Source organism: Gekko japonicus, unplaced genomic scaffold, assembly GCF_001447785.1.
Source record: "Gekko japonicus isolate JY-2015 unplaced genomic scaffold, Gekko_japonicus_V1.1 scaffold1144, whole genome shotgun sequence".
NCBI classification, from domain to species: domain Eukaryota; kingdom Metazoa; phylum Chordata; class Lepidosauria; order Squamata; family Gekkonidae; genus Gekko; species Gekko japonicus.
The window spans coordinates 510,168-524,208 of record NW_015163635.1 but is presented as its reverse complement, the minus strand read 5'-3'; positions in this window follow the sequence as shown (position 1 = coordinate 524,208).

The following is a 14,041-nucleotide window of genomic DNA, read 5'->3' as shown; positions in this document are numbered from 1 at the left end:
CTTTAGGTAGCAGAGATCAGTTCCTCTGGAGAAAATGGTGGACTCAGTGTCATTATACCCTGCTGAGGTCGCCACAGCAAATTGGCACTGAGTGTCCAAGGCCAAGGCACCCGCCCAGAGCCTCTTTCTAGAGACCGTTGTATTTATTTCCACAACAAGCCTTTTTCCTAGTAACACATATTTATCTAAAATATGTCTGTGCCACCTCATTAGAGCTGCTTGAGTTAGTTTTCAGTTAAAAACAATGCAACAGTACGAAAAGAAGCCACTAGACATATAGCTTAAAAACTGTCTATAAAACAGAAGCACCTCATTTAAAAACCAACTATAGGTTTTTATCTTACAATCTAAAACCCATAGCTGCAGAAAACTGCCCAGTTAGGTTTGTTTAATAGTAAACTCATCCTTCCCTAAAGGACATCTCTAGACCTTACTGATCTAAGTACTTATACTTAGGTGTCCAACTTGCGACATTAGGTCAAGGTGATTAAGAAGATGGTGGCTGGATACTCCTAAAGAGTATCTAAACTGCAATCCTAAAAATACAGAATACTTTCTGGAGAATAAATGGGATGTACTGCTGAACAGACATGGTTAGGATGGTTCCCTAGGTTCATTACAGTGCGGTTCCAGGGCTGTTACAGTCCTTGTAGATAACTTATATCATGAAAGAGTTTGACCGTGTTGATTCTGCTAGATGTCCCTGTACCATCATTCCCAGCATCCTTCTGGAACACTATTTAGAGATGGGATTAGAGGCAGAGTTTTGCAGTTTTGCAGTTTTTTCATTCAGATGGGGGGGAGGGTAGGTTTCAAAAGGTATGAAAGAGATTTCTGTTTATTTCTGTGGTAACTGTCCTATGAAATTCTTCAGGGAGTAGTTTTACCTCTGCAGCTGGGGGAAGTATTCAGAACTACAAACCTTTTTTATCTTCATAAGGTGAAGTAGTGTCAACCCTGAAACTGTGTCTGAACTCTGCAATAGACTGGGATGGTGGTGAATAAACATCAGATACATGTAAATATTGAGAGTCTCAGTGGTCTGGTTTAAAAGGGAATGACCTGTTCTGAATGCAGCAACACACTCTCAGCTTGAGTTGGTCCCAGCTGCACTCCTGCATTCCAGAGTGTCATTGGTGGCCTGGAACATCCTTTCCAGTCTTGGGTGATTTGCCAGATGTGACCCATGATTTCAAAGTCAGACTACCACAGTGCACCTATATGTGACACTGCATAGAAAAACAGTCTGGAAACTGCAAGTGATTCAAAATGCTACAAAAATGCAATCCCAAGCCAATAGGATCAGTAAAAAAAAAAAATCAAATTCATACCCATTGTAAAATCTGAAATCTAAAACAAACATGGGGGGGGGGGTAAACGCCCCCAAACAGAAACAGAACCTGTACTGAAGAAATTAATGATATCTGAGATCTGTGTCTATTGTGGGGGTTGCCAGACAACCACACTGATATTACCAGCATTCAGACCTTGATTTCTGTCAGTAAAAGGCAGGAAGAAGATCCCCTTGCAGGGCTATTTTGGCCTCTACCCCACCCTTGTGTGCTTCCCTCCTGCTTTGGAGGGAGGGCTCATTGGTGCCAACCCTAAAAGCAGCCACCAGGCAACTTGCTACCATACCATTTGTGCAACTCACCCAGGTGCAGTGACGACTACGGAATGACATAATTCCACACAACTCACTTGGGCCCAGTGACAGTATCCACACAGCTTGTGTGACTTGGCTGGGGCTGGCAGAGGCCACCACACAACTCAACTGAGCAATTTGATACAACTTAGGAAAGTGGAAACAGTGTGGAAATGGGGATTCAGGGGGAAATGACATGATCCCACAGATCCTTGTAGGATCCTGGATTGTAATGTACACATCTACAGCTATATTTCTTATTGGTGTTATGATTTAGGATAATCAAGAATTTGAGTTATATTATTTCTCAAATCCAATAATATCATTCTGTCATAAACCACTGGATTAATTTAGAGTAGAAAAACTATTCTATTTTCTCTGATCAGACAACTAGGGATGGGTATGAACTGGGAGGATGCAGTTTGGTTCGGTTCGGTTCATGGTGTGCCTGGTTCACGACCCATGAACCATCACGAACTTTTAAGAGCCAAACAAATTGGTTCAGTTTGTGAGGTTCGTGGCCTGGTAGAACACCCCACATGTATGCTAGAGACACCAAACTTGTAAGCAATCTCTAACTGACTCTCCTCTATTTTCCCTCCAAGTTTAGTGAGTATTGGATTTATGGGGTCTGTTCTGAGTTGCACCCCCCACCCACCCAAAGAAGGTGCCCCATCCTCCATTGTTTCCAATGGAGGGGTGGGACAGCAAAAAAGCAAGGGCAATGGAAACCCAGCAGAACAGAATCAAAGTTCCAGAGAATCTCTGCAGTAGAAACTGAAGGGGGACATTTTTGCAAGCCCAGCAGAACCAGTGCAATGTGCCCAGCAGAACCAGTGCCACTGTGACAACGCAAACCCCACAGAACTAAGGTCAAACCAAAGAATCTCTTCAGTAGAAACTATAGGTGGGGGGCATTTTTGCAAGCCCAACAGAACCAGTATAATGTACAGAGTGCCCATCAGAATCCAGTGTCAATGTGGCAATGCCAGCTCAACAGGACTGATGACAAGCACAGAATCACAATCCAAGCAAGGGGTGGTTGGAAGCCTAGCAGAACTAGTGCAAAGTACTAGTGTCCAGCAGAGCCCAGTGCCAATATGGCAATGCAAGCTCAAGCACAACGCAAGTGGGGGGGCATTTTTGCAAGCTCATCAATGTACAGAGTGCCCAGCACAGTACCAGTGCAATCACAGAGTGCCCAGCAGAACCCAGTGCCACTGGAATTGCAAGCTCAAAAGGACTGGTCTCAAAGCACAGACTCACAAATCCAATCCTCTTGAAACTGACATGACTAGTTTGAAACTGACAACAGTGTTTCCAAGGCCCCAGAATTCCACCCCCTGCTGCTTTGAAGCATGGTAAACATTTTGTTTGAGGGGAGACAGTCTGTCTGGAAATGTATCCATTCACTAACCAGCCAAACCTCCAGGAACAGCTTGAAAGTTTGTGGACATGCTGAAAATGTCACTTTGTGAAACACAAACCAGCCAAAATTCATCACAGACTTTAGCTCATGAGCAAGCTCAGGCCCATCCCTACAGACAATACAGCCTATAACCAAGTCAATTGCAGTGCAATAGTATACAGTGTTACTCCAGCCTAAAAATACAGCCTATAACCAAGTCAATTGCAGTTACTCCAGCCTAAACCTATTGAAATCAGTGGGCTTAAACTGGGGTAAGTCTGCATAGGACTGCAGTTAGTGTGCTTGTTTAAGTGAGTTGAAAGGTATTTATTTACTTATTTAGAAAATTTATGTGACACCTCTCCAGAGACCTGCTGGCTGTTTATGTTTCTTGACTATATGTGTGCTCTTATTCAGGAGAAGATATTTTATGTTTGGATCTGCATATTCTGAACTACAGTCTTGTAAATTGGAGAAATTGATTTGTACAGAACTTTTATCATTCCTTCTTTCAAACCATTGTCCTTTTTAACCACACCCTTGGCTATATCTGTTCAAAACTCTTAATCTCATTTCCAACAGCAGACACCACTGGAAGGTTTCCAGAACTGCTAATGCTCATAATGGTATGATCATCCCCCAATGCTTGCCTTCCAAAGGAAATGATTCATTTATTAAGGTTGTAATTATAGGCAATGAAACAGCTGGCTTTAGAGTCTTTAACCAGACCTAAACTACTTCCAACATCTGTTCTTCTGAGGAAGAGCAGGGAGGGCATTGACTGAGAAGACTAAAAACAGCAGTTTCTCAATACAAAACACTGCAAAGCGTTGCAAGTAGTGCCACAGCCTTTAAAATGCAAATCAAAAAAGCACCCTTTCAAAAAAATTATCTCTTAAATTCTCTCTTAAAAGGCTGTTACAGGAATCCAAAGTAGATTAACTAAACTATAGAATTCCAAGTACTGTTGTAGCAACCGTGACATTACTTTGTATCCAGGTCTTCAGAAATAGGTCAAAATTCACCTAAGCATAGAAGGACAGCAAAAGGACTATAGACCACACCACAGCTCCCATGGAAAGGAGCTGTACTATGGTTCTCCTCCAGTCCATGTTAAAACAATCTCCAAAACAAAATAACTCCCTCCCCCAAGGCCATTTCAGCTTGGGAAAATGGCATGAGAGGAAATGGAGAAGCCTTTCCTCTCCATATGTTGTGTTCCAAGCAGAATTGAACCCCTGTAACGAAAGCCAGACACCATTTTGCTTGCTTGCTTGTTTAAAAGGTTGCTTGAATTTCTTTGGTCCAGGCTTTAAGCCTGGTAAGGCCTCAAAACGCCTCACAAAGTGTGCTTAGAGAAGCTAAGAGGTGCATGGAATTTTCCCTAGAGACAGAGATAAGATGACGCTCAATGTCCTTGAGTGTTCACAGCTGCCTGTGCTCTTCAGTACCGGCCTGTGAGCAATTAGCCAATTAGTGCATTCCAGAATACTTAGCACCTGTGTGTAGGAATTATCAAACCATTACAGTTGTATTTAGGTTTCTATTCTCTCAGCTTACAAATAAGTATTATGGACTATCATGGTCGCCCTGGTAACGAGCGAGGTTGACATCATTTTGCTGGTCTGTGAGTGGTCAAAGGCCTAGGCTACTCAGAGACCTCAATTCCTATAAAGTAAGCTTTTAGTCAGTGGCTCGTGAAGCTTAGTGTTTGTTATTTTTCCTTCACTGCCTAAAGTCTTGTGTTTTACTTAAACTTGCACAATTACTTATAAAGAATGTATATTTTTACTTTGTTGTGGTTTTGGACTTCTTGAATCTCAAAGGCTAAATCTATTGCCTTAGACCGTAAGGTGTTACTACTACCAACCTTTTGTCTTAGCTCAGTCTGTGGTTTACTCTGCAAGACTGACCTTTGTGTTAAGTTCCAGAGACAGCCTGGAGACTTTGGTCATTTCTCTCCAGACCTGTTGGGAACCAAGAAATGACCTGGTGGCAGACTACCTTTGTAATCTGGAGGGATTAATTAGAATTCCTTCAGTATTTTTGTAAAAGTGCTTTGTAATCTGTTCTTTGAACCACGGCTCTGCACCTGGAGGGGTCAGTGCCCGTGACAACCCCTGTGGCCCTTTAAAAGCAGTTCCCTTGCTATGTGGCTGAGAAAAAAATAAGTCAGGTCTGGGCAATCCAGAGCTGATGTGTTAAAAAAATGTAACCTGTCATTTGGCTCTCAAAGTGGCTTCTATACTGATCTCAGAATGAAACATTTAATGGTTGTTTGAGTCACCCTATCTAAAATGTAGCATAAAACAATACCATGCATTCCTGGATGAGAATACTGCCTGCAATTAAGAATTTATCATATAGATATTCACACCTACCATTGCAATTGGATTAAACTCTAACTGAACTTTACCATATTTGGACTCATTTAAGGTCAATCCTACGTTTTCCACTTATAGCAAATGCGGGTAACCCCTTCACCATCATCTGCCAGGAATAATAACAATATGCTGTATCCAAAGTAAAAAAGCAAAATGTAGCTGTGCACTGTCTTTACTGGGAATAATTGAAATCAACTGTCCTGAGATCTTGAAGCAGAGTGTGTCATAAATAAAAACTTAAATTGAACAATAAACTCAGTGAAAATCAAGGGAAACTCTCATCCATGAAGGATAGAACCCACACCAGCAACCACTGCTTCCTCCAAATTATGCCAATAAAGCAGTTCATATTCCAGGTCCCTTGCAGCATCAAATATTCATTCCCACTTAAAGAAAAAAATCTTGTGCCAGTCATCAAAGGTAGTTTAGAACCTGCCTCACTCCACATTGTCTTGCAGCTTTATGTTGTGTCCTGCAATTAGCTGATATCAGACTGTCACAAAAGCTTTTTAGAAACATGACAAGGTCTAACCCTTCAAAACACATCTAAGCCATACAATAGGAGGGGGAAATCAGTGAAATTAATTAAGCCGTCAGTTCAATGGGAAAGAAGAAAATAGAAATTGCGATAACATTGTTAGCAGTAATTACACTAATGTCAGTGTAAAAACGAAAAGAAATCAAAGAATGTAATAAGGACATAGCAAAATTTTTGAGGGCATTGTTTTAAATTTCGTTCTTTGTTTTTGCACTGTATCTTATTCTAGCAGACTATGAAAACAGGATGCAGAATACCTGTGCATGAGAGGGTACTATTTCCTATATTTTTTTTGTCTTCTAGTAAAGGCTGGGTGGGAGCAGTAAAGACTAAGATTTTTGAGAACTTTCCACGTGCCTGATGGCACCAGATATGGAACAGGGAATGATCAGTCTCATTAAATATTTTCCCCCACAAAACCACCTTTAGAGAGCAGCTTCTATTAACTATGGTTACCCACATTATTAAATGTAAAGGGAAGATTATGGACTTATTTACCAGTTTACTTGATTTACTTTCTACTGTTCCCTGTTACCGTTCTGTAGGATGAAAAGGGGCAACATTTGCAAGGCAGACCTATTTCCAGCTTTGCTTCTTCAACCTGAGAACTGGAAGAGAAGAAGAGATTCGATTTATACCCACCCATCACTTGGAGTCTCAGAGCGGCTTACAAACTCCTTTCCCTTCCCCTCCCCACAACAGTCACCCTGTGAGGTGGGTGGGGCTGAGAGAACTCTGACACAAACTGCTCTTTTTCAAGGACAGCTGTGCCAGAGCTTGTGACTGACCCAAGGTCACATCAGCAGGTGCAAGTGGAGGAGTGGGGAATTAAACCCGGTTCTCCCAGATTAGAGTCCACACACTTAACCACTACACCAAACTGGCTCTCCACTGGAGAACAGTGTGAGCACTCTGGGTCCTCAATAGGGAGAATGTGAGAGTATAAATGAAGTAAACATGCTGTCATGACCCCTGCTGATCAGCTTAGTGATTCATACTCAAGTCCTCAGAGCAAGAGCCCAAGGAGCCAAGGTCACGAGCCAAGGAGGATCAACAGGAAAAGCCAGTTTGGTGTAGTGGTTAAGAGTACAGACTCTAATCTGGGAGAACTAGGTTTGATTCCCCACTCCTCCACATGCAGCTGCTGGTGTGACCTTGGGTCCATCATAAGTTCTTTCAGGGCTATTAAGGGCAGTTCTTGAAGAGCTTTCTCAGCCCCACCTACCTCAGAGGGTGTCTGTTATGGGGAGGGGAAGGGAAAGGGATTGTAAGCTGCTCTGAGACTCCTTAGGGTAGTGAAGGGTGGTGTACAAATCCAATCTCTTCTTCTTCATTGTTGAGGTACCTGCTGACAGGCGTTCAGCAGCACCAGAAGCCATCTTGCCTGAGTCTGCAATGGAGGTCTCACCACTGGGCTCCGCTGGACAGGACATAAACCTGGGCCCATACCCCCTTCCCAGAGTACATTTCCACTCTGCAGGAACAGTGATGGCAGAGCACATGGGCCAAGGTGGCCCAAAGGAAGCAAAATGTTGTGTGCAACTCCATCCCAGATTGAGAAGAATAATTCTTCAGAGGCTCCTGGCCAAAGCACAGTGCAGCTACAGGAGTTCATCACCTGCCAGCAGGTCAGTTGAGCCTGATTACTTCCCAGCCTATTTGAGCTGAGGTCATCTCCAGCTCCTGGCCTCCAATTCCAGCTCCTGGCTGCCAGCATCAATTGATGTGCCCAAGCCTCACTCTCCAGACCTGAGAGTACTGCTTCAGAGGAGACCTGACTGGGCTGGCCTGAAGAGTACACAATACAAATAAACTGCAACATGTTAATCCAAATCCTTATTTAGTTTTCCAAGATTCCAAACAAACATGCAGCAAAATTCAGTCAAGCATATTCACAGTTGCAGTTATCGCCTGAAAAAGCCAAGTACAAACACAAGCCCACACTGTTAAACAGCAAATTCCCACTTCAAGTTTCACATACATGGCTGTTTACTCATAGCATGTACAATAATACTGTAATAACTGAAGAGAGTGGACAGGTCACCAAGCATTTAAGTAGTTATTAGCATCTTGTTACCCAAATCAGTCTACATGTGTCAGGGCTGTAACATGCAATGGTGTCTCCTTGCTAGCGCAGAACAATTGTGTATCTTGGGTACTTCAATTCATGGGATCTTAGCCTGTGTATAACTAGGTCCAGATTCAGATCAACACTTGGAACAATGAGGGGGGAAAGGTTCTTGAACAGAAGGGGTTTCTATTTTATAAGTAAAAGAGAAACCAAGTTAATGTATGCAGTGTGGTAGAGCAAAATGAGGGCCGCAGAATGGAATCAAGGATCGCCTCTCCCCTGGTAGGTTCTGTGACCATCTGCTCCATAGCACAGTCATTTAGAGTGTCTAGAAACTCAATCTCTTTCTCTCGACTAGAAGACATATTGACCCAATCAATGTGTGGGTAGTTAAAATCACCTATTAGATGAAGGGGGATGAAGATGACCAAGCCGGGGAGGGAAGCACAGCAGCAGGTCCATGGGGTGAAGAGCTAAGACCAGAGAGATGAAGGGCCAACAGTAAGGCTGGGGTAACAGGATAATTCTGAAACTGGCTACAAAAATTGGTGCTAAGGGGTAACTCTTTATACCTTTTTGCCTGGGATGAGGAGGGTAGGGGTGTTGGCATCAGAATGTGGGAGTAATACAAATGCGATCTTTCAAGGATGAGCCAACTTGAAGAAGAAGAGTTGGATTTATACCCTGCCCTTCACTCAGAGTAGCTTCCAATCTCCTTTCCCTTCCTCTCCCTATCACAGACACCCTGTGAGGTAGGTGGGGCTGAGAGAGCTCTCAGAGAGCAGAAGAAGTCCTTTGTCTATGTGGTAGAAGGGAGTTTTCCTTTTGTGCATGGGAAGTATAAAAAATGTTCACTTGGGGAGACTGGGAAGTTAGCTGTATGGCCAGGTATTTGCCATGATATCAGGAAGGGCTGTCCTGTCATTTAGATGACTGAGAAATATGTTGGAATCAAACCACTGATTATTATTTTGGAAATCTGGTCCTTGACTGAATCTCTCTCAGGGTGGATTTTTGCATGACTAATAGAGTAGCTGCCCTGCATTCCTTTCTTGGCAAGACTCGCTGCCTTTTGATATCACTTTAATTCAGGCTCCTTCCACCAATTTCAGGCCCCCACTCAGGTGTACACGTGTACAAAAGGGTGAACAAGCTGTAACAAAAAAAATGAGGGTCCCCAGCGGCTGAGGGCATCAATCTATCACATAAGAGCCTTACACAAATGCCATTCTGCTTTGGGTCCTCCAAGAGGTTGAGACACTTTGTGGCCAGCCTGATGGCACACCACTCTCCTGAGCCCACCCTACTCCCATGGGGATTCTTCGCTTCTTTCTGGGTATCTGCCACCAGCTGGTCATTTAGAATATCTCCATCTGCATTGCCACCTGGTGCCCATGTCTTCTGCTCACTCCAATTAGCTACTTCAGGGATGGCTTACCATAGTTGCACACTCCAGTGATCTATTGATCAACAGCCTCCATTCCCTGGCACCCTTGTGGTAATATGTTTGAATAAGGCTTTAGCAAAACAAGTATGATAACACAGTACACAGGATCATGAAACAAGCAAGCGCTACATAAATAACACAGACCAAAGAGTGCCCAACAGAGAAAACATTTATATAACAAGATAACACTATACTAACAAGAAATAACAAGGAACCACATTATCAGTGATAGCAAAATACATCATGTAATGCACAAGTACATAAGTAGTACAAAAAATAGACGAAGACTCATAATGTAACGACTATATAAGAAAATGTTCTATTGGTGATCGGGTGCCCGGTTGAGACTGATTTAATACAAGGATTGGATTTTTGCCTATATATACTGTTTTGAAGGCTTCTGTACATTATAAGTGCTTTATGAAGTTTGATGAAGCTTTTGAAGAAGAACCATCGAAAGCCCAATCAATGTGTGGGTAGTTAAAATCACCTATTAGATGAAGGGGGATGAAGATGACCAAGCCGGGGAGGGAAGCACAGCAGCAGGTCCATGGGGTGAAGAGCTAAGACCAGAGAGATGAAGGGCCAACAGTAAGGCTGGGGTAACAGGATAATTCTGAAACTGGCTACAAAAATTGGGGCTAAGGGGTAACTCTTTATACCTTTTTGCCTGGGATGAGGAGGGTAGGGGTGTTGGCATCAGAATGTGGGAGTAATACAAATGCACAAGTACATAAGTAGTACAAAAATAGACGAAGGCTCATAATGTACCGACTATATATGAAAATGTTCTATTGGTGATCGGGTGCCCGGTTGAGACTGATTTAATACAAGGATTGGATTTTTGCCTATATATACTGTTTTGAAGGCCTCTGTACATTCTAAGTGCTTTATGAAGTTTGATGAAGTTTTTGAAGAAGAGCCATCGAAAGAAAGATTGAAATCCGGAGTCTTCGTCTATTCTTTGTACTACTTATGTACTTGTGCATTACATGATGTATTTTGCTGTCACTGATAACATGCGGTTCCTTGTTATTCCTTGTTAGTATAGTGTTATCTTGTTATATAAACATTTTCTCTGTTGTTTATATTACTTGGGCACTCTTTGGTCTGCGTTATTTATGCAGTGCTTTTTTGAATAAGGCTTAACATGGTTATGGAGAACAAACTTCCAACATTCATAGAAACAAAAAAATTATTTAAAAGAAAATGCACAGCAACAGATCAAGTAAGGAGACAGAGTAAAGGTACATACATGTGATCCTCGGTCCCTCCGCTATGCATGCCTTGGCTGTTGTTATTCTAAGTTAGGCTATTTACACTTAAAGTTGCAGTGTTCTATTAGTCTTCTGTTACCATGAGTCATGGTCTGGATTGACTGCCACTTTGTTAGCTCCACATGGCAATGGTGGCCATCAAAACAGAGCTTGGATGTGAGAGAGCCTTTCTGCAAGGTATTCCCAGATGGAATCTGCCAAAATAGATCCCAGGAAATTTATCTCCTCTGTTTCCTAACACCACCACCTCGCAGGTCAGTCCTTCTCTTCCTGTTACTCTCAGGAAGAGATACACTCTAGCATTGGCCTCATCACATCTCTGTCCCTGCCAAAGTGACACATTCCTGCCAAGGTGATTGTTCTCAGTTGGCTAGAAGCATAGGCAAACTTTGAGTACTGGGTGCTTGTGAGAGTTTTCATGAATTTTCCTCAGTTCTTGATAGAATTGAGTGTATCCTATCTATCTTTGTCCTCTAGCTTTTGATAGGTCTGTCCTTTCCTGGTTTCTGCCTCACAAATTATTCCTTTAAATTATTCCATATCCAGCTTTTCATAGCTGCGGCTTTCTGCCACCCCTTAACTGGAAAAGCCGAGAAATGAACTATACATCAGTGTAAGTTCTACCATTGAACTACAGTCAGTTGCTAATTTCCACCTGTCTTACAACTACTTCTGTTCAGATGGCTGATCGTTATCTCAGATAGTATTTCATCCTAAACTTTCACTTTCACCTTGAAAACAGGAAGCTGCCTAAAGTCCAGCATTTCCTATGATTGGCAATGCCTCCTGGGCAGAACAAGGCCAACACCTGAGATGCCAGGGACAGAACCTGGGACCTGCTTCATGAAAGCATGTGCTCTAATCCTAAACCCATTTACTTCAAGACAAGGTTGCCTTTTGGCTCCCTTCTTATTTAACATCTATGTTAACTCTTTAATCACATGTCTTCATTCAATTGATACTCATGCTCCCTCATTCTCAGGTAGCAGAAAGGTTCCAATCTTAATGTATGCTAAAGACCCTTGAAAGGGTTCAGTCTAAATTTCTTAGATCTCTATTTGGCGTTCCTAGAAGCAAGTCTGGGAGCGGGCTATAACACTCTGGCTAAAAATTCATTACAACCCAAAGGGTTCAATACCTTATCTTTTAGCCTTGGACCCTTCCCCTGCCTGGTCCACACAAATTCTTAATAAGTTAAATCAGATTGGTCTATTCCTAGAATATTTCTTCTATGGAAGCCTATACAAGCCAAGAACAGCTGTTGCGCAGAGGCTTCAAGATATTAAATTACAAAATGAAGAAGCTTCGCTACCCAAGAACTTCAGAAATATAAAATCTTGGCCTAATTTTACTGCTGCCCCTTATTTATTTAACATTACCTATGAACCCTATAGATGGGCCTTTTCCAGAGCCCATTTTGAGGCACTCCCTTCCACTGTACTGCAAGTTAATTTACTCGAGTTCCAATGCATGAGCATATATGCCCATGCATGGCTAATATGGTGGAATCAATTACTCATGTCCTCCTGTTCTGCAGATTCTATCAGGAGGAACGAGACCATCTTATACTCCCCCTTTTGTCTACATTTAGCCCTCTGCAGTCTTATCTTGACTTTAGGCCAGAAGTCCTTCGTAAATTCCTCTTAGAAGACGCTCAAAGCTCAGTGACTTACGCTGTGGCAAAATTTTGTTGCGTAGCTATTAGGAAACGTAAACTTATTTTAGCTGAAAAAATGTATGATTCTCTTATTTTACTGAATTTATTAATTTTCTCTTGTTAATGTTTTATACTATTCCTATGTTATTACTGTTTTAATCCTTCTTATATCAGAATTGTACTGTTTTACTGGATTTTGCTGTAATAAATTAGATCGATCGTTTTTGTCATTTTGCAGCTGCATTGATATGCTTTCCCAGCAGTAATGCTGGGTCCAGGATAACCCCTAGATTCTTGACTGAGTCAGCAAAAGTCCATTGAACCCCATCAAAAGTGGGACATATGATTTCCTTCAAGACCTGTGGATTCCCAACCAGCTCCATTTTGTCAGGGTTCAGTTTCTATTTGTTACCTCTCAGCCATGTGACCATAGCAGTCAGGAAGCAGCTCAAGACCTATACTCTACCCCCAGGAGAGTTGGATAGAGAGAGACAGAGCTGTGTGTCATTGGAATACTGATGACATCACTACTACACACGATACTGTTTATTTTCATAAGAAGTATTCATGAGCAATGCTCCCTCTAAGCTGTGGAGTCTTGTGAGCAAAAATCCTACTTTGTAGGCTACTGGCATTAAAGTTGTGAGTGAGCGATTTGGCTACTGCATAAATTAGTTTGCTCTAGAGCCATCTTTCCTTAGCTAAGACAAAAATGTGTGAGCTGGAGGCTAAAAAGCTGTGAGCTAGCTCACACTAACTCAGCTTAGAGGGAACACTGTTCATGAGATTGACTTTAAGAGCTAATCATATAGGTTAGTCTGTGGGGAGCATCTGCAAACTGTCAGCATAGTAAAGAAATCTCAATAGAGGCAGCCATGTCACTACTCATGAATAGGATGAGTAAATCAATGGACAGATTTTGTTTTCTTTTTAAACTATACTTGATTAAAGTGCTACATAGCCTATTATGGCTCATTAACAGCTTTAGGAACCCACTGACTGTCTGCGTCTTATGCTCACTTATTTTTAATTTAGACACTGGCTTTCAAAGAAAAAAAGGCTCCTTGTCCAGAATGTCATCCATGTCTTCTGTCTGACATGGTTTCCACCACCTGTTGTTGTTCAGTCGCACAGTCGAGTCTGACTTTTCGCAACCCCATGAACCACATCATGCCAGGCCCTCCTGTCTTTCGTCATGCTCCAGAGTTTGCTTAATTTCATGTTCGTTGCTTCGATAACACTGTCTAATCATCTCATCCTTTGCCATCCCCTTCTTCTTTTACCTTCAATCTTTTCCAGCATCAGGGTCTTCTCCAGTGAGTGGTCCCTTGTCATTTGGTGGCCAAAGTATTTGAGCTTCAGCTTTAGTATCTGTCCTTCCAGGGAACAGTCAGGGTTGGTTTATTTTAGGATTGAATGATTCGATCTCCTTGCATCCAAGGAACTCTCAAGAGTCTTCTCCAGCACCATAATTCGAAAGCATCTGTTCTTCAGCACTTGACCTTCCTTATGGTCCAACTCTCACAGCCATACAGTACTACTGGGAATACCATCGCTTTGACCATACAGACTTTTATTGGCAGAGTGATGTCTCTACTTTTTATTATGCTGTCT